This window comes from Haliotis rufescens, unplaced genomic scaffold (assembly GCF_023055435.1).
Source record: "Haliotis rufescens isolate VD_foot unplaced genomic scaffold, xgHalRufe1.0.p SCAF_1, whole genome shotgun sequence".
NCBI classification, from domain to species: domain Eukaryota; kingdom Metazoa; phylum Mollusca; class Gastropoda; order Lepetellida; family Haliotidae; genus Haliotis; species Haliotis rufescens.
In genome coordinates, this window is record NW_025963779.1 from 55,723,800 (window position 1) to 55,744,676 (window position 20,877).

At 41.0% G+C, this 20,877-nt stretch overlaps 1 protein-coding gene across 2 annotated transcripts in view; it reads left to right on the forward strand.

The window, feature by feature from the left end:
• The window catches only part of LOC124131534 (growth hormone secretagogue receptor type 1-like), a 140,462-nt gene that overhangs the window by 60,633 nt on the left and 58,952 nt on the right, over nucleotides 1-20,877 (forward strand). The window contains exon 1 of one of the 2 annotated variants that reach the window (XM_046494839.2): nucleotides 8,197-8,406. The exons of the other annotated variant lie outside the window; for it this stretch is intronic. The gene's annotated coding sequence lies outside the window, so the exon portion shown is untranslated. Of the gene's footprint in view, nucleotides 1-8,196; nucleotides 8,407-20,877 lie in introns of those variants that run through there. 2 annotated transcript variants of the gene reach the window in all.

Below are 20,877 nucleotides of genomic sequence, written 5' to 3' on the forward strand. Positions count from 1 at the left end.
TCACTCGTCTCGTGCATTATAGGCGTTCAACTACACGTCCCGTGCATATCTAGGTGTTTCATCACTCGTCTCGTGCATATCTAGGTGTTTCATCACTCGTCTCGTGCATATCTAGGTGTTTCATCACTCGTCTCGTGCATTATAGGCGTTCAACTACACGTCCCGTGCATATCTAGGTGTTTCATCACTCGTCTCGTGCATATCTAGGTGTTTCATCACTCGTCTCGTGCATTATAGGCGTTCAACTACACGTCCCGTGCATATCTAGGTGTTTCATCACTCGTCTCGTGCATTATAGGCGTTCAACTACACGTCCCGTGCATATCTAGGTGTTTCACTACACGTCCCGTGCATATCTAGGTGTTCCACTACACGTCCCGTGCATATCTAGGTGTTCCACTACACGTCCCGTGCATATCTAGGTGTTTCACTACACGTCCCGTGCATATCTAGGTGTTTCACTACACGTCCCGTGCATTATAGGCGTTCAACTACACGTCCCGTGCATATCTAGGTGTTTCACTACACGTCCCGTGCATATCTAGGTGTTTCACTACACGTCCCGTGCATATCTAGGTGTTCCACTACACGTCCCGTGCATATCTAGGTGTTCCACTACACGTCCCGTGCATATCTAGGTGTTTCATCACTCGTCCCGTGCATATCTAGGTGTTTCATCACTCGTCCCGTGCATATCTAGGTGTTTCATCACTCGTCTCGTGCATATCTAGGTGTTTCATCACTCGTCTCGTGCATTATAGGTGTTAAACTACACGTCTCGTGCATATCTAGGTGTTTCATCACTCGTCTCGTGCATATCTAGGTGTTTCATCACTCGTCTCGTGCATATCTAGGTGTTTCATCACTCGTCTCGTGCATATCTAGGTGTTTCATCACTCGTCTCGTGCATTATAGGTGTTCAACTACACGTCTCGTGCATTATAGGTGTTCAACTACACGTCTCGTGCATTATAGGTGTTCAACAACACGTCTCGTGCATATATAGGCGTTCAACTACGCGTCAAGTGCATATGTAGGTGTTCAACTACTCATCTCGTGCATATGTAGGTCTTTAACTACAGGTCTCGTTCATGATATATGTGGGTGTTACTCATCTAATCTCGTGCATATCTAGGTGTTCCACTACACGTCTAGCGCCGATGTTGGTGTTCATCTACAGGTCTCGCTCATAATATATGTAGGTGTTTAACTGCACGTCTCGTGCATACGTAGGTGTTCCACTACACGTCTCGTGCATATGAAGGTGTTCCACTACTCGTCTCGTGCATATGTAGGTGTTCCACTACTCGTCTCGTGCCGATGTTGGTGTTCATCTTCAGGTCTCGCTCATAATATATGTAGGTGTTTAACTGCACGTCTCGTGCATACGTAGGTGTTCCACTACACGTCTCGTGCATATGAAGGTGTTCCACTACTCGTCTCGTGCATATGTAGGTGTTCCACTACACGTCTAGCGCCGATGTTGGTGTTCATCTACAGGTCTCGCTCATAATATATGTAGGTGTTTAACTGCACGTCTCGTGCATACGTAGGTGTTCCACTACACGTCTCGTGCATATGAAGGTGTTCCACTACTCGTCTCGTGCATATGTAGGTGTTCCACTACACGTCTAGCGCCGATGTTGGTGTTCATCTACAGGTCTCGCTCATAATATATGTAGGTGTTTAACTGCACGTCTCGTGCATACGTAGGTGTTCCACTACACGTCTCGTGCATATGAAGGTGTTCCACTACTCGTCTCGTGCATATGTAGGTGTTCCACTACACGTCTAGCGCCGATGTTGGTGTTCATCTACAGGTCTCGCTCATAATATATGTAGGTGTTTAACTGCACGTCTCGTGCATACGTAGGTGTTCCACTACTCGTCTCGTGCATATGTAGGTGTTCCACTACACGTCTCTTGCATATGAAGGTGTTCAACTACTCGTCTCGTGCATATGTAGGTGTTCAACTACTCGTCTCGTGCATATGTAGGCGTTCCACTATTCGTCTCGTGCATATGTAGGTGTTCCACAACTCGTCTCGTGCTTATGAAGGTGTTCCACTACTCGTCTCGTGCATATGAAGGTGTTCCACTACACGTCTCGTCCATATTAAGGTGTTCCACTACACGACTCGCGTTTTTCACCTCGGTGTTTCTTCCCACATTAAGCTGATGTAACTGAAATAATCTTTCACCCAGGGACCTTTTTTTGCAAATAAATCGGAACTGCTTCCTAATACACGTGTGAAACCCCGTAGGCATGCGGAGTGAGAATAGGTTAGCTAGGTCCCCAGCAATTCGTCTGTCGTAAGAGAAGACCAAAAGTCAGACTCGGTGACTTTGTTGATGGCGTGTAATCGAACCCCGACGACGTGGATCGTTGTTCACTATATCAATCTCTGGATTGTTTTGTCCAAAGTCGATTATTTACAGGGCTACCGTCATACTATTACTGAGTGCGGCGTTTAACAGCAAACACGTATAAAATCCAATATAACAAACAGGTTCGATTTAACTTCACAGCAAAGCAAAGCGAAGCAATGAAAGGCACTCAACCCTTGTCATAATGCCAAAAGTTGTCGTCACCATAAGCATTTCGATTTGGTATACTAATTAGTACATTTCATGATGGGTGAAGTGAGTATAGCATTACGTCCGTTTAGCCATATCAGGGCAATAAACATCAGAAATGAACTTTACACAATAATTGTACTCATGTACTACAGCCTGGCGAACCAATACATTGAGGACGAGACTATTCGACTAGTTATTTTACGCCGTTTTTATCACAGCGGGGGACACATATAACAAGGGGGTAGGGCTGGGACAAGTCCAAATTTACTACCCGGATACCCAACCCCCTATTACCCGACCCTACCCGGGTACCCGACCCCCTATTACCCGACCCTACCCGGGTTCCCACTGTAGGTCACAAGAGTTGGGAACACAATGTCTAATTGGGAATAGTTTCACTGTAGCCCTGCCAAAAACTGTTTAGATACATGTATTTAACCAGAGAAAATATAATAGATATATGGTCTCTTATGAAACGATCGAATCATGCGTACACGGAAGTTGACGGAAACTTTATCTTTACTCAAACACATACCAGTCAAAAGGAATGTGTGCATCATCATAAGGAAATGGGAACATTAGCGACTTTACTGGTGTAACCACTGAGCTCTAGTGAGTTTTTGTCATTAAACAATATGTCACGTGTCTAACCACGGGTCCGGGTAGTACTGAGGGTACCCGGGTCCTACTCAGTACCCATCCGACCCGGGTACCCAAGTTACCCGTCCCAGCCCTACAAGGGAGGTAGGGTGGGGTGGGGAGGGGGGACGGGTTCCCCCCTTAATAACAATATGAATTGCATTACATGTATATATTTGTACTGAGAGAGATGCGAGGAGTATTTTGAATAGCCCGCTGGTAGTTTGTATTTTCCAAATTTTTGTTTACATTCTATCAGATTTAATCGTACTGTCTACTTGGGCACACTCACAACCACCTCCCATCCCAAATTTACTCTCTCTTTGGAGGCATATATAGAGAATACTACACTCATTCCCGTCAGATACCATAGAAAGTTCACGAGTTTCGTAAAAATGGTATCTAACGAGAATGAGTGTGGCACAAAATACGCTTCGAAGGGGGCTCTGATGGCACAACCGGATCATCCCAAGTAAGTCTAGATATCTGTCCAGATAGTTTAAACTGACTTCATTTCACAACGCCTATCCTTTACGTTAAATCAAATTGAAAGTTGCGAAAGTGGTCGGGTGCGTCACCCCCTTAGGGAGCCTCGATCTATTGCTCGGTAGGCGTACTTTTTAAATGGATATAGCTCGATTATATAATGTATGTAGAAGCTCTATGCATAACTTATATAGAATGCAAACCGAATTTGATGTGTGTGACTATCTTGTTTGGTTTAATAAAGTGTTTGTAAATATCTCTCGCTCTCATGAGATTTCTTCAGTTCTGCCTTGTTGCAAAATGAATGATGTCTCCCGATTTTTTATGAATGAAAAAAGTAGTCCCGGTGTGACAGAGGTCACGGTTATCAAACGAATAAAACAAGGTCAACCTTGTACGACACACGTGTGACGTACGGATTTAGTATCTTACCACCTGTATCTTCACCACGTGGGTAATAAAGGAAAATAACAGTTTTGTATACAAGTATCATTACTAATTGTATCATAATATTTAACTTTTAGAAACATTTGAACTTAATATGAGAAAACATTCACCTGTTATTTCTATACGTTAATGTGATATGTATTGTTCTGAGGCTAGCATGATCCCAGTCAGAGACAACACGCACGCAGATTATAGAGCAGTGACGTCATAGTTAAATAACGTTGCAGCGTCCCTTTTAAGCAATACGTGGCTTGTCGCAAAATGAGACTGAATTAATTCACCTTGCATGATGTAACGTATCCCTTGACTTTGATTATGATTCTGAATCATCTAAAATTGAGTTGCGCAGCGAACACGCTACGTACATGTGCCAGCACCCCCAAAGCATTTCAAGTGTTCAGGCCCGTGTGTCAAGACAAAATGGTAGGTGAGGTGAGGTAAAATGGGCACATATATAGCGACGTGCAAGCACATGTGTGTGTGTGTGTGTGTGTGTGTGTGTGTGTGTGTGTGTGTGTGTGTGTGTTTGTGTGTGTGTGTGTGTGGCTGCTTGTACCAGTCAACTGACATACCATGCAGTAGTTGTAACATAAATACCCCAATGACTTCGAGCCGACCAGTCCTTGCCAGACAGCGTAACAACAAGTACAATCTTTTAACGTCTTTTGGTATGACGTTGCCGGGGATCGAACCCCGATCTTCCGCTCTACGGGCAGACGCTCTACCACTAGACCACGGAGGCGGTCGGGAACATTCATGGAAATCTACATCCATTAATGTACTATTCACGTTCAAAGATGACAGCAGGTGTTCTCATGTAGGGTGAACCTGTTCTGTCCTATTGGTAATAGCCGTTGTGAATAGAGGTCGAGGTCGAGGTCGAGGTCGAGGTCGAAGTCAAGGTCAAGGTTGTCACTGGGCACATTACATTACCTTTCCAGTTTTTCACATATTATTCAAACAATACTTCTTATTCCATGATCATATCTACGTGTTATAGTAAAAAGGCTTTGGACCTACTAAATGATATTTGCTTGTTTATTAAAGGGATCTTACAAATAGTCAGGGCCATGATGGAATTTGATGGTCATCTTTAATTATATTGATTAAGTTGAATCCTTGTCAGTATCAGGCTATAATTATATGTGTATTGAGTGTGATACGGACCGTTTCACAGAGGCTCTTCTGTCCCTCAATTGCTTCGATCAGTTTCTTCGCACCATATCCATGCTGGAGGATATAACGCTTGCCGCCCCTACCCCCCCCCCCCCCCCCCTCCTCCCCCAACCACAGACTCACCCACCCACCCACCATCCAAACACCCACCACTCACTCACTCACTCACTCGTAAGAGGCGATTATGCTTGTCGTAAGAGGCGACTAACGGGATCGGGTGGTCAGTCTCGCTGACGTGGTTGATGCATGCCATCGTATCCAAATTGCGTGGATCGATGCTTATGATATCAATCACTGAATTGTCTGGTCCAGACTCGATTATTCACAGACCGATGTCAAATAGCTGGAATATAGAGTGCAGCGTTAAACAAAAACAACAACAAACAACTCACTCACTTAGACCAACCGCCAAATCACCAATCCTTGTCCCCTGTGGCTGTTCCGGGGTAAATATGTCACATGTGGATTGGGTGGTCTGGCTCGGTGAATCATGCTTTCAGCCACTGGCTTGTGTGGTCCAGATTCTATTATTAACAGACTGTGTATAGCTGGACTTTCAGCCACTTGTTTGTGTGGTCCAGATTCTATTATTTACAGACTGTGTATAACTGGACTTTCAGCCACTGGTTTGTGTGGTCGAGATTCTATTATTTATAGACTGTGTATAGCTGGACTTTCAGCCACTGGTTTTGTGTGGTCCAGATTCGATTATTTACAGACTTTGTATAGCTGGACTTTCAGCCACTGGTTTTGTGTGGTCCAGATTCTATTATTTACAGACTGTGTATAGCTGGACTTTCAGCCACTTGTTTGTGTGGTACAGATTCTATTATTTACAGACTGTGTATAGCTGGACTTTCAGCCACTGGTTTTGTGTGGTCCAGATTCTATTATTTACAGACTGTGTATAGCTGGACTTTCAGCCACTGGTTTGTGTGGTCCAGATTCTATTATTTACAGACTGTGTATAGCTGGACTTTCAGCCACTGGTTTTGTGTGGTCCAGATTCTATTATTTACAGACTGTGTATAGATGGACTTTCAGCCACTGGTTTGTGTGGTCCAGATTCTATTATTTACAGACTGTGTATAGCTGGACTTTCAGCCACTGGTTTTGTGTGGTACAGATTCTATTATTTACAGACTGTGTATAGATGGACTTTCAGCCACTGGTTTGTGTGGTCCAGATTCTATTATTTACAGACTGTGTATAGATGGACTTTCAGCCACTGGTTTTGTGTGGTCCAGATTCTATTATTTACAGACTGTGTATAGCTGGACTTTCAGCCACTGGTTTGTGTGGTCCAGATTCTATTATTTACAGACTGTGTATAGCTGGACTTTCAGCCACTGGTTTGTGTGGTCCAGATTCTATTATTTACAGACTGTGTATAGATGGACTTTCAGCCACTGGTTTGTGTGGTCCAGATTCTATTATTTACAGACTGTGTATAGCTGGACTTTCAGCCACTGGTTTTGTGTGGTCGAGATTCTATTATTTACAGACTGTGTATAGCTGGACTTTCAGCCACTGGTTTGTGTGGTCCAGATTCTATTATTTACAGACTGTGTATAGCTGGACTTTCAGCCACTGGTTTTGTGTGGCTATGTACCGAGGCATTAAGCAGCATTCACTCACTCACTTTATCCAGAATACCCAACACTTCAACCTTTGGGGATTCCGAGTAAGAATATAGGTCCCCAGCAACCTATGATTGTTAGAGGTGACTAAGTGAATAGGAAGTCAGGCTCAATGGCTTGGTTGTTTGTATCTCATCTCATCCCAATTTGGTGGACCGATGCTCATGATGTCAATCATTGGATTGTCTGGTCCAGACTCGATAATTTACAGACTGTCGCTGGAATAGTCTCACGGACACCAGAAAATAGATAAGAAATGGATCCAACTCAAGTCTAGAATGACTTGGCAAATCAAGATTGACTTAGCTCTCGGCTGACATATAGCAGTGTTATGGGCTCCATTTGAGTATGTTTTTATATATTGTAGATATGTATTTTAAAGTAAGATAACTTTATTTCTGGGACTACATTTTCGTTACAGATGGAAGATTGCGAAGTTAAATATTAATCAAACAAACCCAACTTATCCCTATTTGCATAGGGAAATATTTCCTTACCGACAATGATATACCTGATATACGTTGAAAATAACGCAAACACTGCAGCTGATCACAGATAGACAGCTCGCATATATTGAACGTGAATGTAGGTTATATCCTGTGTAGAGTTAGTGGGTGAATAGATTCGCCTTCCGCAACATGACAGTGTTCACGTGTCTATAACACAAGCCGACAGCATTGTTCACGTTACGAAGTGTTGCCGGAAGGATGTGTAGCGGGTATTATTTCATGAAACAAGTTGTTCTGAATATTCTCACAACCATTTCATGAAATGCGAACAGCAATAAAAAATGTACCACACTTTGCCACAACCTGCCACATGTGAAACCTTGAGTTGACATCTGTTGCCTATCAGCTGTTTACATTTCAAGTTTCGATCACTTTACATAACATGAATGAGAAGCCCAGATTCTTCCCATAGGATCTGTATATGATATTTATCCACACCAATTATGATTAACCGACATGCCCAATAAAAACCTTATGCATTTCATATTTTCTTCTAGGCTTACGTTCTTCACAATGGGTAGCAATTGAGGGAATAAGCCTGACCAGTCCAACTGTCATTCAAACTCCTGATATACAGTGTACAACCGGCGCTTTAAAAAAACACCGTTCAACATGTTCTGACAGTCCAATTTAAGAATTTCCCTTTTTCTGAACTGTGTCGTTCACTCATGCCTTCAGAGGCGGGGGGAGTGAACACCCGCCCGCTTGTCTACTGCCTACTAAGAACGGGCGCATGCGCTGCACGGAGCTTGTAGCGGGAGTATGTGCTATAGAGAGGCGAGCGTCTCGGTGTGGCCGACCTGTCGATATCTATAGTAGTGGCTAACGCTCACGTACCCTGGCTGTCTATACAAGCAGAGCAAGGAGTACTACCTATGTGGATACTATAGTGTGGACGTTGAAGTTGGAGAGATGCCTCAAGTATAACGGTGAGTAGTAATGTTTGTCAAGTGTTAAAACATCGTTGACTCTCAGTACCCAGTCGGGGGTCGAGTGAAGGGACAATTATCTCACTTCCCATAACTTGTAAATTACTTCGATAATTGTTATGTACAGATATCAGAAGTGAGTCTCCAAAATAGCCGTTTGATGAGTTGTTATCGTCCTCAGGCTGTCCTCACGCTGTTTTAAGAAGAAATGTTTCGCTACAAATGAAATATTACTATCAATTTCAGATACTCGAAATAATTACTTAATGGTCATTCTACTGCAGAGATTATTATGAGACAACTGACATTACGTATATATCGGGTGATGAAGTGTTTGTGAAATTCCTCTGTGTTAAGAAGTGCGTAAGCCATTGCTTTCTTGGTCGAAGTCTTTGGAGGGTGTTTAATGTTGACACGGTTGAAAGGTCAATGATTTGTTTCCTCAATAAACTATTCGTCGTTCAAGTTCTGATAACATTTTTCCATACTCCTCAAGCTGACATTGCTTGGGACCAGAAAAAACAAAAGTCCCAAACTGAATATTTATTTCGAAAGGATAGTGGTTATAGAAATATGATAAACTTAATCATGATGTGCAGACAAGCTGTCTCAATCAGAAAGGCATGTTCGAATGTTTCACACCCAGGGTCAGCGCGTCGTATTATCCGCAACCAGAGCCCATATCGGTATATGATATCTATATATGGTCTCTGCCTCAGCATACATTGATAGTAGGTGTCGTTTCCGTTTGACATAATGTTATACAAAGTGATCAGAGAGTGTAGTTTATGAGTTGGTGACAGGAGACGACTGCAGCCTAAGTGCCTCAGGCTAATTGGGCTGCCACGAACATCGTTTATAGCCTTCATCTCTATATTGGCAAGACATGGCTGATATTTTTAGAAATTTGTACATTTTGTGCCTTTGGTGTCAGTGACACCCCCAGGCGTCAATTGATTGTCTAGGCATTGTTGCGGAACACACTGTAGCACAGAGGCAGCGTAGGATGAAATCTCCGATCACTATACACCTCGCGTCGCTGGGATGCTTATCTTGGATGAAATTCATCCTCTATTCATGTGGCGCTCAGAAGAAAAGAACCGTTTGTCTATGATACTGTCAGCTGAACCGTCTTCACCTCGTATGGTCACGGGTCATGGTACCTCCGGCCTCTACCACATGTGGTGAAACCATCATCCAATGATTTACTGTTAGAACATCATGTATGTTCTCACAGCGAACGTTGAAACTCTTATGTATACAACTGTTCACTGAGTTCCCCTGCTCCTTTACAACTATTCGTTAACGTCATATAAATATACAGCGGATAAAGATTGGGGTAATGTTAACATTGCCCTGTGTGGAGCTGACTAGATTCCTCAGCAAGATGTTTGAACAAGAAGGGATTTGTGTTGTGTTGTAATCGTGGTAAAGTACATGTATGTGTGATGTATAATAGAGTCACATCCATCATGTGTAGTTCTTTCAAAAAAAGTTCTTTTAAAATTGGAACATTTCACCAAAGCGTTTGACAGTGCCCAATAGTTACAAAGCATAATGAACCCTTACACTGGACCTTTGTAACAATGCTTGAATGAAGAGAAACCCAGGTGGGAAGGGCTACAAACATGGGTCAACATTGACATAGGCCGATATCTGTCGAGCATCGCTTGGATGATGTAGGGAGTCATCAATTAGCTAAGCCTGTTGCTTCCAACTGTTAACTGACATATGTAGGCAATTATCACTGTGGAATACTTTAAGGCGCGACTTGACCAGTATATTTCATCAGTTAAACCTGTGGATATGTTGTACCAGGCCGCCATGTTCAAGGGAATTTGGACTCTGACCGTGAACCAATTAGCCTAGACAACATGTAGTGCATGAACTTTTTTATTCTCCTTGAGTCCTCTGTTTACAACAATAAAGATTCATTCTCTAACACCCTTTCCGAATGCCGATTCCATGTGGAATGCAGCAATCATTTGGGCTTACTAGAAAACTGGAATACAAATTGCAAATATTCAAGGTGCATGACTGCAATATTCAGTCCAATCAAATCTGATTCAAGTCATTGCTAACCACTTTGTTTGACTAATTGTATTATGTCTATTGATCTAACAGCTAATAAGTGTGCTGAGTTCATAGAGACAATGCGTAATCTTACGCATGGTAGTGATTGCAAGGTCTAGACCTTGACTTGCAATGTGCGCCAGACCGTAGAGCACAGCTCCTCTTTAAGTAGGCCCTTTACAGAATACAAGGAGAGATTTTGTGAGGAACGCCAAAATCTTGCTGTGATGGGGTCGTATAACAGCGTTGGATCATTGCATTGCCAAATGTATTGAACCATTCATGCTGGTATTTCTTACCCGATTCAACCTCTCAAGCCCTCACATTTGAAGACGAATGGGTAACATTTTCACTCGTCATGTAGAGGATCCGGGTTCGATTTCCCTTTAGACTTACATTTAGTCTGTGAAATCTGACTCTGAAAGGTTTAAGGTATTTTTTTTTATATAATTGTCCTTAAATATGCAATAGATATAACCTTGGTAACCTCTTGGGTTTCATTTGAAATTGCAGACATCTAGACTTACCAAACTGTTATAGACATGCACGTGATATGTTTGATTGTGTTCAGGATCTGCATGGGACTCTTTCTCTATGTGATTCAATTGTGCGACGACATGGTGTCCCACCGTCGAGTATTGTAGTTACGTTTAGCTATGTAAACCTACATTTAATGACCATATATGTCAGATACGTGTCTTCTTTCGGTACCATTAATCCTGTCACACTGTAGATGTTTTCTTTCATTCGAAACCATCACAAACTGATTGGAACGATATAGGGGTTTGAAGACACAGACAATCTTAAGTATATTTGTATAAATTCCTCTGTGGATATACCATTACAGATTTACTGATAATTTATATGGAGTAGACACTGCCAAGACTATTGAATGAATCTTGTACAAATATTCATCAGTTATCATTACGAACAAAGGATCCTGACCAGGCTTGGTCTTGCATCGTCCACTATCAATTATCCCTAACTGGTATAGATGCGTCCACAGATAGGAATTTGCTGACACAAACATATTTCAGAAAGATTTCGGAAACTAAGATCCCGGGGTGAGACAGAGGGCGGGGGATGAGAGCAGGCCGGGAGGGGATGAGGTGTGGACGGACACTGGAAGAGAAACGGGAACGCAGAAAGATAATGAGGAAGATAACTTCATTCATTTCTCTACATTCCACGACAGAGGGGTTGGAAGGAATGTTTGAAGACATGCACCTGCTTTAGATTTCACACTCACGATTGGAAGTACATTAATCTGGCACTTATATTACCAAAATAATTTTTTTTAAGGTTATTAATGTTCATTTCAACGTTATTTTTGGAACGTAAGCGACTTATAGTCTAAATGTATAGCCTTATAACGTGCTACGTGTAAATCGACAATGTCATGTGCTGATAACCTTGCGAAGTAAATAGACTGCCGGGAAAACGAAAGTTTCGCTTCAAATTTGGATATGACCAAATCGTTTCAATCACCTTAGCACTGCATACTAAAGGACCAAAACACAACTGTAGGATGTAATACCTGTATCAAATACATCACCAAACAAAACATCCCCATCGAATAACCATTTCAGTTTGTTTCATTTCTAACCACCACCAAACATGGGTTAGACTAACATTTAGTCTCTGAAATCTTATATTACACAATATTCTTCTTGACTCTAAAAATAAATAAAAAATCCTTATGCTGATTTCCCTATACTGATTTTAGTGCCTGGAATAGAGCTAGCTTGAGCTGGCTAGACTTGCTTTTGTATGCATTTCTAGATTTTTATTTTTTCATAAAATAAATATATTCCACGGTCATGGTGCAGGACTAAACATGGGTATATACTCTCTTCTACCCGGAAGTTTAGTATTTCATCAGAACATAACAATCAACTATATTATCAACTCAATGTCAGTAGCAAGTATGAAATATGTTGTTGAAGTATTAAAGTTAAACCCTGTTTTCTTTGAAAACGGCTTTCCGCTTATATACTACTGGGATTCTAAATAGCGAATGCATAATCCTTGTGATAACATGCGCGAGTCTTTAACAAATACAAGAGCATTGTAGCCAGACAACCCAGGGTCGTGCAGAGTGCAACAAAACAAAGTAGGGTAACTGGGTTAGAGCTAGAAAGGGAGGGAGGGGTGAGACTCCAATAGCCTTTGGGATGCGGGAGAAGTGTTAGGGGCGCGTAATGACTGCGAATGTGGAAGTGAGGCCCAAGCTACCTCCAGATGGCGCTGGGTGAGATCAAAGCCTCGGAATGGGAACAGTCTGGTCGGTCTCCTGGGTCTGCAGATTTGGGAGGTGGGGTAGTTACTATGGAACAGGGAACACATCATACGGGGGATCGTGTTTATTGCCCGACCCACTGGGAATATAATGGAGACTCCAGCAGATCTCTTCTCATCTGACATTCTTTAGATTATGCACTCTCATAAATGTAGATAATAACAAATTAACTCTGTAGACATGGCTATCAGAGCGCATGGACGAAATAACGTGTAAGTGTGTCACAAGCATCTGTTTCATTTCTTTCAAGGATAAGTTTTATATGTTTGAACTAAATTGGGGATGTGTATATTCCAATATAAACACAGGGTGAATTAATAATGGTGTTGATAACCCTCATCACTTAAACCATGACAGTTTTGATGACACCAACTTAAGCATGAGTCACATTGTCTTTGACGTCCTTATCGTCCTTCATATGTGTCGAGGGGGGCACGGGTGGCCCAGTCGACTAAGGCGCCGCGATTCGCTGTGCAGAGTTGCGTCCCTTGGGCACGTCAGAAACCTATGGTTTAGGGTTCCAAATCCGGTTCGCCCCGACTATGTTTCTAGGTTTGTCAGCACCATAGTGGTAAACATCTCAGACCTGCATCACTTCGGGATTTTCGCCCACATTAAGCTAACAGGAATAATGTTAAAAGCGGCGTTAAACCCAACTCACTCACTCATTCATACGTGTCGTAGCAGTAAAGGAATAAGATCAAAATTAGCTTGCAATAATTATTTGTGTTCAGAGTAAAGACATAGACCTCAAAACAAGGATCATCCTGTTCTTACATATTAATATTGTTAACCTGAGTGAGTGAGTAAGTGAGGTTTTACGCCGCTTTTTTAGCAATATTCCAGCAATATCACGGCGGGGGACACCAGAAATGGGCTTCACACATTGTACTCATGTCGGGAATCGAACCCACTCGGCTATCCGACCGCCCCTTGTTAATCTGACATGCCATGACCTAGAACTATAGTAATATGACATAAGCGGTAATTCATAACTATTTTTTTTTTAGTAGTATGTATGAATACATATACAGTTAACATCGTTAAATCTATAGCCTGATATGCGTATTTCGAAACAAAGTATACATAAGCTCATAATATAATACGTAGTTACTAGTTTGTTTGGACAAAGTTATCAATAGTGACCATGTGTCTTTATATATATGTACTCAAATGTACTCAGTTGCAGTATTGATCAATCTGTAAAGCAGCATATATTTCGCATTTTGCAAAAATTATCTCCAATTTCATTCACAAAATGTTCAGGCAAAGAAAATCTGCATCTCCTCTCTAGCAAAAATAGCATAGCAATATTTGTATTCTATGTGTGTCCATGTTTTAACTAGTCATGTTCATGTTTTGAACCCTGTCCCTAGACTAACATTTAGTCTCTGAAATCTTATATTACACAATATCCTTCTTGACTCTAAAAATAAAAAAATATTTCCCTATGCTTATTTTAGTGGAATAGAGCTAGCTTGAGCTGGCTAGACTTGCTTTTGTATGCATTTCTCGATTTATTTATTTTTCATAAAATAAATATATTCCACGGTCATGGTGCAGGACTACCCTGTCCCCTGTGGGTGTTTATGTACAATATATATTCATCTATAGTCCATATCATCATAATTATTATCAATATTAGGATATCAGTAGATTTACATAATTTCAATACGTTACTTTTGCATTTGAGTATATGTACTTGTTTCGTCCAGTTGATTTCATTGTAACATATGGATGTTTGCGTGCTATCGACATACATAAGTATTCAGACAGTGGGTAATAGAGATACTATCACGCAGTGCTTAGATTAAGCTGCTTCTAGCCTTGTAGTGGGATAGATTAACTTGATATGATAATGGCTGTATCATAATGCTTTGTATCGGGAACGTGGCGTTTACTGGGGGCCATCTACGGGTTCCAGACGGTGTCGCGTTACGTTAAAACTAGTTATTCAGGACCATTTTACTCAACTAATCCACGATATTGTCAACAGTTTTCACATATTTTACATTTACGGCTTTATAAAATCCTAGATTCCTGCACACACTTCAATATTGTTAAGTCGTCCAGCTTAGGAATATGGAATGGTGTGCGAGGGGCATTATCAAGGGGGTAATGTATCCGCTTTAAGGGACGGACCAACGTCATCCTGACTTGGTGAGCTTGATGTTAAGCCTACTTCATGTGCAGCATCATCCACAGATTACTGCTGTTCCTGATGTATTGGATCAACGATCGTGATATGAGAGCCCCCATGTTAAATCGCCACACGGAATAGGCAGATCAGCATGTCGACTCTCACGGCTTGACGTGCATTGCCCAATGTAGTGCAGTTCGACAAATTGATAAATAATGTTTGTCGTCAAGTTGAAAGTTTTCAAATAACATGAGATAAAAAATGTTATTATTTAAAAATGATTAAATGTGTTTTAAAGTATGAAATCGTTTTATTTGAATTGATTACTCGTTGAGATTTGGTTCCACTTAACTAATACTTGAGTCGACTTAAGGGACCGGAAGGTCAGTCTCTTTGACTTGGATGAATGCATGTCGTCATGACCCAATGACATGAATCGTTACTCATGCTTTCAGTCACTAGTTTGCCTGGTCCATGCTCGAGTATGTACAGGCCATCGTCATATAGCCTCCATATTGCTCTCTGCGGCGTTAAACAGCATACTCTCTCAGTCGCTATTTTAATTGATAACTGATACCTGATAAAGATGGATGACTTCTGAGATGTATATCATCATGTATGATTTATGGCCTAACACATATTCCCCGCGGCTGATATGGAATTTAATACACAAGAAAAACGTGAATAAATACATTTTATGATCTTATTTGTGTTCGGGCAAAACTCATATATTATTCCATAATTGCATTTTGATGAATATATATGGCGATAATTTGTTACTATAAATGTATAAGAAAATCAATCCTGTGCCTGAATTACCAATTGAATTATACATGCATTCATATTGTCTTGTTATTCATTTTCGTGTTTGCACAAATAAAATTGATCAAAATATGTGTCACAAGTTCACAAGAAGACGCTGAACTACATCATTATGGTTGGCGTGATCGTCGGAATCGCACAATCGACTCTGCTTTTAGCAGAGATTTCTTTTGATTATGGAAAGGTTTTTGTCCCTTTTATTTACCAAAGATCTCTATTCATGGCACACCCTCACAAGGGCTTGGTGAAATTGCCTTTTGCATATAGATCCATGGCCGAATCTTGACTGTGTGCTGCCAATCATATTCTGCGTATTGGTGTGTTTAAACAGAGGCCCATGCTGTTCGCTTGAAGGGTCCCGAGACAGATTATCAGCCAAGCTAAATACTGGTATCGATGAGCTTCCGGATGCCTTGTCACACCTTCTATGATATATTAATTGACCGATGCTGCTGAACAGGCCTGATCTTTAGTTAACTCGCACTGTCTGTGGATAATCTCTCCAAATATAGTCTGTCGAATTTGAGCACAGTGAGAAATGACAGGGGAGATATTAATAGGGGCATTAAACCAGTGGAGGCGTCACCTTAACGACCTCATTATTTTGGAAAGTGTTCAGAGCCTCGGTGGAAATCCTGCTCGCAACTGCCATCTTCATATCACTATTCTCTCTGGCTGAACACAGAACACCATCTGTAAATAAACACTTCATACTTTAAGTTAATGTTAGTTGTAAGGCATAAATAGTGGTAATGATTCAGTTGCCCATTTTAGGTTATGGGACGTGTTTATACCGGTTGATTTTGTAAGAATGATTGATAGTCTTGGAAAACGCCTGTGTACTATGTACCCGTATGTTTTACTAATTGTGTATATATCATGTATGGGCCTCAAGTGGTCAGCGTACTGGAAGAGTATGTGTTCAGTTGAGTTGTATGTGGTTAAAGTAAAATATGATTCTTTACCGTATATGTCGCTCTCAGGGCGCGGGGGCCCAGGCATGGAGCATGCTGCTGGACCCGCACCACTTTTTCCTCCGACACCAAGCTGACACGTCGAGATATAACTGAAATACTGACAGAGCGTTCCAAGCTGTGTTAAACCTCTCACTGCCAACTCCTAATACATATAAGTGAGTGGGTAAGTTGCCTTGGGCGCTGCTTTTTAACATTATTTCAATGAAGGTATGTCCACTTAAAGAGGGAAGACATTCCAATGTGTCGCCGATCCAAGACATTAAACTCTTTATTGAAACCTGGGTATGGTGCCAACATACCAAAGACAATACACGTTGGACTGGGACCCCAACCCACGTTCAGCCGATCCTGACATGACGATGGGACACAACTTTGCACAGGAAGTTAAGGTGCCTCATTCACACTGGGGCTCTTTGCCAAAGCACATACATGAGTCTAATTTTAAAGAATCAAGATTTAAACTTTCATGATTATGCTTCAGGCAATTTATTGATTTATCTTTTTATTACCTTTTGAAATCAGATTAGTACCCATAGCGACGCAGTATTTTACGCCAGGAACTTCCTTCAAACAATGGCCTCCCATAGTCAATAGGTCATCACGGTACATGGATTGTGTTTTGTCTGGAGCAATGTTTGAGGAACGTTTTGTGTGAGTTTCCTCATATTGTGAATCATTGATAAGTCTGGTGCTTCATATTTGTTTATGTCCTCAAGTTTCCCTTATACCATCTGCTCGGTTTGAAAGGATATTAACTTATAATATTCCCAATAAGCTGCGATAGCAGGTGAAAGATGAACCAGCAAGGATGTTTGAGAAACATTTTCATTCAATATGGACAGCTTACCAAAGAAAATGGATTTAAATAATGCTTCAGATCGAACATAAATTATAGCATCTCTTAGTTCTCATTCTGAAGCCGACCACGTTGTAAGATTGTATCTAGCTCCTCTTTTGTCAATAGCAGGAGGTCACTTGTTTATGTATTATGTAAAAAACGATTTCATAGGTTATGTACATCTCGTGAATGAACTTCAAAACCAAAAATAGAGCATTTTTTTTAACAGCAAATTCAGAAGCTAATGTAAAATGTATGTCACATCGTCACTTATAAAACCAAATATGTACTTCTGTGAGGAAGTTAAGTGCATATTGAATCATGTTGATATATGTTGTATTCTTTTATCACTTTGGGGATAAAAAAGATGCAACATGTATTTTGTTATCGGGTATCTTAGTCTTGTGTTCTCGCCTACTCTTTCACTCTCACAGATTCTCGCAATGCGTGTGTAATCTCTCCTTCTTAAACGCCACTTACCACTCGAGCACCGTAAAGCGACAATGCCTTTGCACATATACATTTTGATAAGTTTAAAACGTAAAGGAAATGCCCGATCGTGGTGGGTTAAAGCTTAAAGACAATGTGTCGTTTGAGGGAGGGCATATTTTAGAATATTGAATCCATTAATCAGACTTTCTTCATGAAAACAAGATTAAACGGTATCAAAATACAATAACAGTGGTTCCATACTGCTGCAGGGAAGGCATAAATATGACATACATGAGATTTATGACCTACAGAGCTGGTTGTATTTCAAGCCTCATAGGCGGCAAGGCACAGCTTAGATATCGCGGACACTCCTGTTTAGCTAAGCTATCCGTTCATTCATAGTCAAAGAACAAACACTTGACCATTCAAAAGTGAACAATACATTGCCATCACATATTCAATGATTGATTTGTTTGTGCTTGTAATATATTTGATGGGTTTCTAGTGGATGTTGCCTATAATGTAAACGTTTATGAGCTTGGGTTCGGGTCCTGATAGAGCTCAGTAAGTAGAATGACAAACATCCTTAAGAAGATTATCTTTGTTGGGCTGTGGGGCAGTCTTATGGATGAACGCGTCACTCGTCAGCAAACAAAACGGGTTAGTTCCCATGTAATGCATCCCTTCGTAGTGTTTGAATATTGTGTAAACATTAATGATAGGTTTGACAGATAGACTAACCTCTAGTCTCTGAAATGACTATATTTTACAGAAAAACCCCCAGTTGTTATCGTTATAAAATATAATCAAAAGGAGCGCAGAGATTCGTCTCATTTTCAGACCTGAAACTGCAGTAATCAAGACTTGTCCGCTATTATCGATATGCATGGGCTGTATTGGCTATAATTTGTTTAAGGGTCTGTATGACAGAGTAGTTTGACAGTGTTCAATAAGTTGAATGATAAACGCGCGCAAGAAGCTAATGCTGTGTTTGCGGTAGCCTGGTGGTTAGTGCGTTGGTTCGTCGCGCAAACAACACTGGTTCGGTTCCATATGCATGTAATAAAACCGTCCGCAGTGTTTAAACATTTTGTAAACCTTTATGATTTCAGGTTGTAGGTTTGACAGAGTTCAACGAATAGAATGAAAAACTAAGTAAGAAACTAATCGATAGTAGGGATGTGGGGTAGTCTGGTGGTGAAAGCGTTCGCTCGTTTCCCCGGAACAAAGGGTTTGATTCTAGGTCGTGTTGGTTGGTTTGTTGGTTTGTTGTTTAACGCCTCACTCAGCAATATTCCAGCTATATGACGGCGGTCTGTAAATAATCGAGTATGGACAAGACAATATAGTGATTAATATCATGAGCATCGATCCACGCAATTGGGATCGATGACATGCATCAACCAAGTCAGCGAGCCTGACCACCCGATCCGTTAGTCGCCTCTTACGACAAGCATAGGTTGCTGAAGACCTATTCTACCCCGGGTCTTCACGGGTCTCCTACGTGGTGTCCCCAGCCTTAATCTTGCCCGAGTATTGACGAACCGATAAATTCATGCACATATACATATCTTTGGTAATCGTCTTATATTGTTTCCATGTTCATTGTTGGCGGCCATAACGTGTTAATGATGAAATCTTTTTTTTCACCAACTTTCTTTACTTCAAAACAAAGCAGAGGAAGCCAGCTAGACTGTCGTGATGCTGGACCTAGGTGTTGAAATTAAAAGGCTAAGGGAGTCATTGTATGAATACAAAGAAATCCCAGAAGATCATGGATGTTCCTGTTGAAGTCCATTAATTGACTACCTTGTTCTTTTGTCAAAGCCCGTACGATTGTATGGGCATGAGTTCATCTTAGCCGTAGCTAAAGCATGCGACGCCAAATCAAATATTTTCGGCGCAGAGAGAAAACAAATCACCATAATTAATCATAGATATTCAACTTGTATAGACACCACTTGTGCCTGGCTTGTAATCCGTTACTCGGTCAAAACCCGTGTGTTTTAGGGATTGCTATTAATGAGTCACTTCTTACATAATTGAATACGTCCGCGCTGAACACGTACGTAGAAACACGTGCAGCTTATGTCGGGTTGTAAAGTGGTATCATATATGTCTCCAAAATATTTATATTTAGCAAATATTGCCACTAAAAGATTATGAAGGGATTAATCCTTTATGGTTGCCATGGTGACCGCCTCGGACAGATGTGTGGAAATGCGTAGAGTCACGATATTCACTCTTCACATCAGGCGCACGACAGAGACGTAATATGTCTTACTCTGTTCCCTTACTTTCCCACAGCAAGCTGTATAAATTCCCCTATAAACAACTTCAAAGCATTTTTTGTGTTTGACCTCAATTTTAATTTTTAAAAATGTGTTTTATGGTTTCTGTGCATACTGTTTTGTAATAAAATGTCTGCCATTGTGTACACAGTTTCAAGGGAATAAGTATATCCACCTTGGCAGGTGTACACTGCAGCTATATGTGGTGTTTATGTGATAAAAAAAAAGATCAAAGAAGAATTGGTTGTATACGGGCAAGCTATATGTTGATTATCTGAATGCCTATGTGTTATTTATTTGTATCACTTCTCAAGAAATGAACATTGATATGTACTGTAAGACACTTAACATTGTGGGAGGTCCTGCTTTTCAGAATAACAAGCAGTTTTTGGAGAATTGATATGGTTGTAGTAGGTTTTAATATCCACTTTCTTAAAACGTGATCACTGGTCTTTTTACTTGTATCTTGGAAAGTCGTCCTTTGGATGTAAACGCTTCACAGTTTTCACTGCATTACTGAGGCTAGTTTAACTACGGGGCTACACATTTGCTGTGATGTTAAGATCATTCGCCTCTCGGCTGGTGTGTCATGTTGTTGC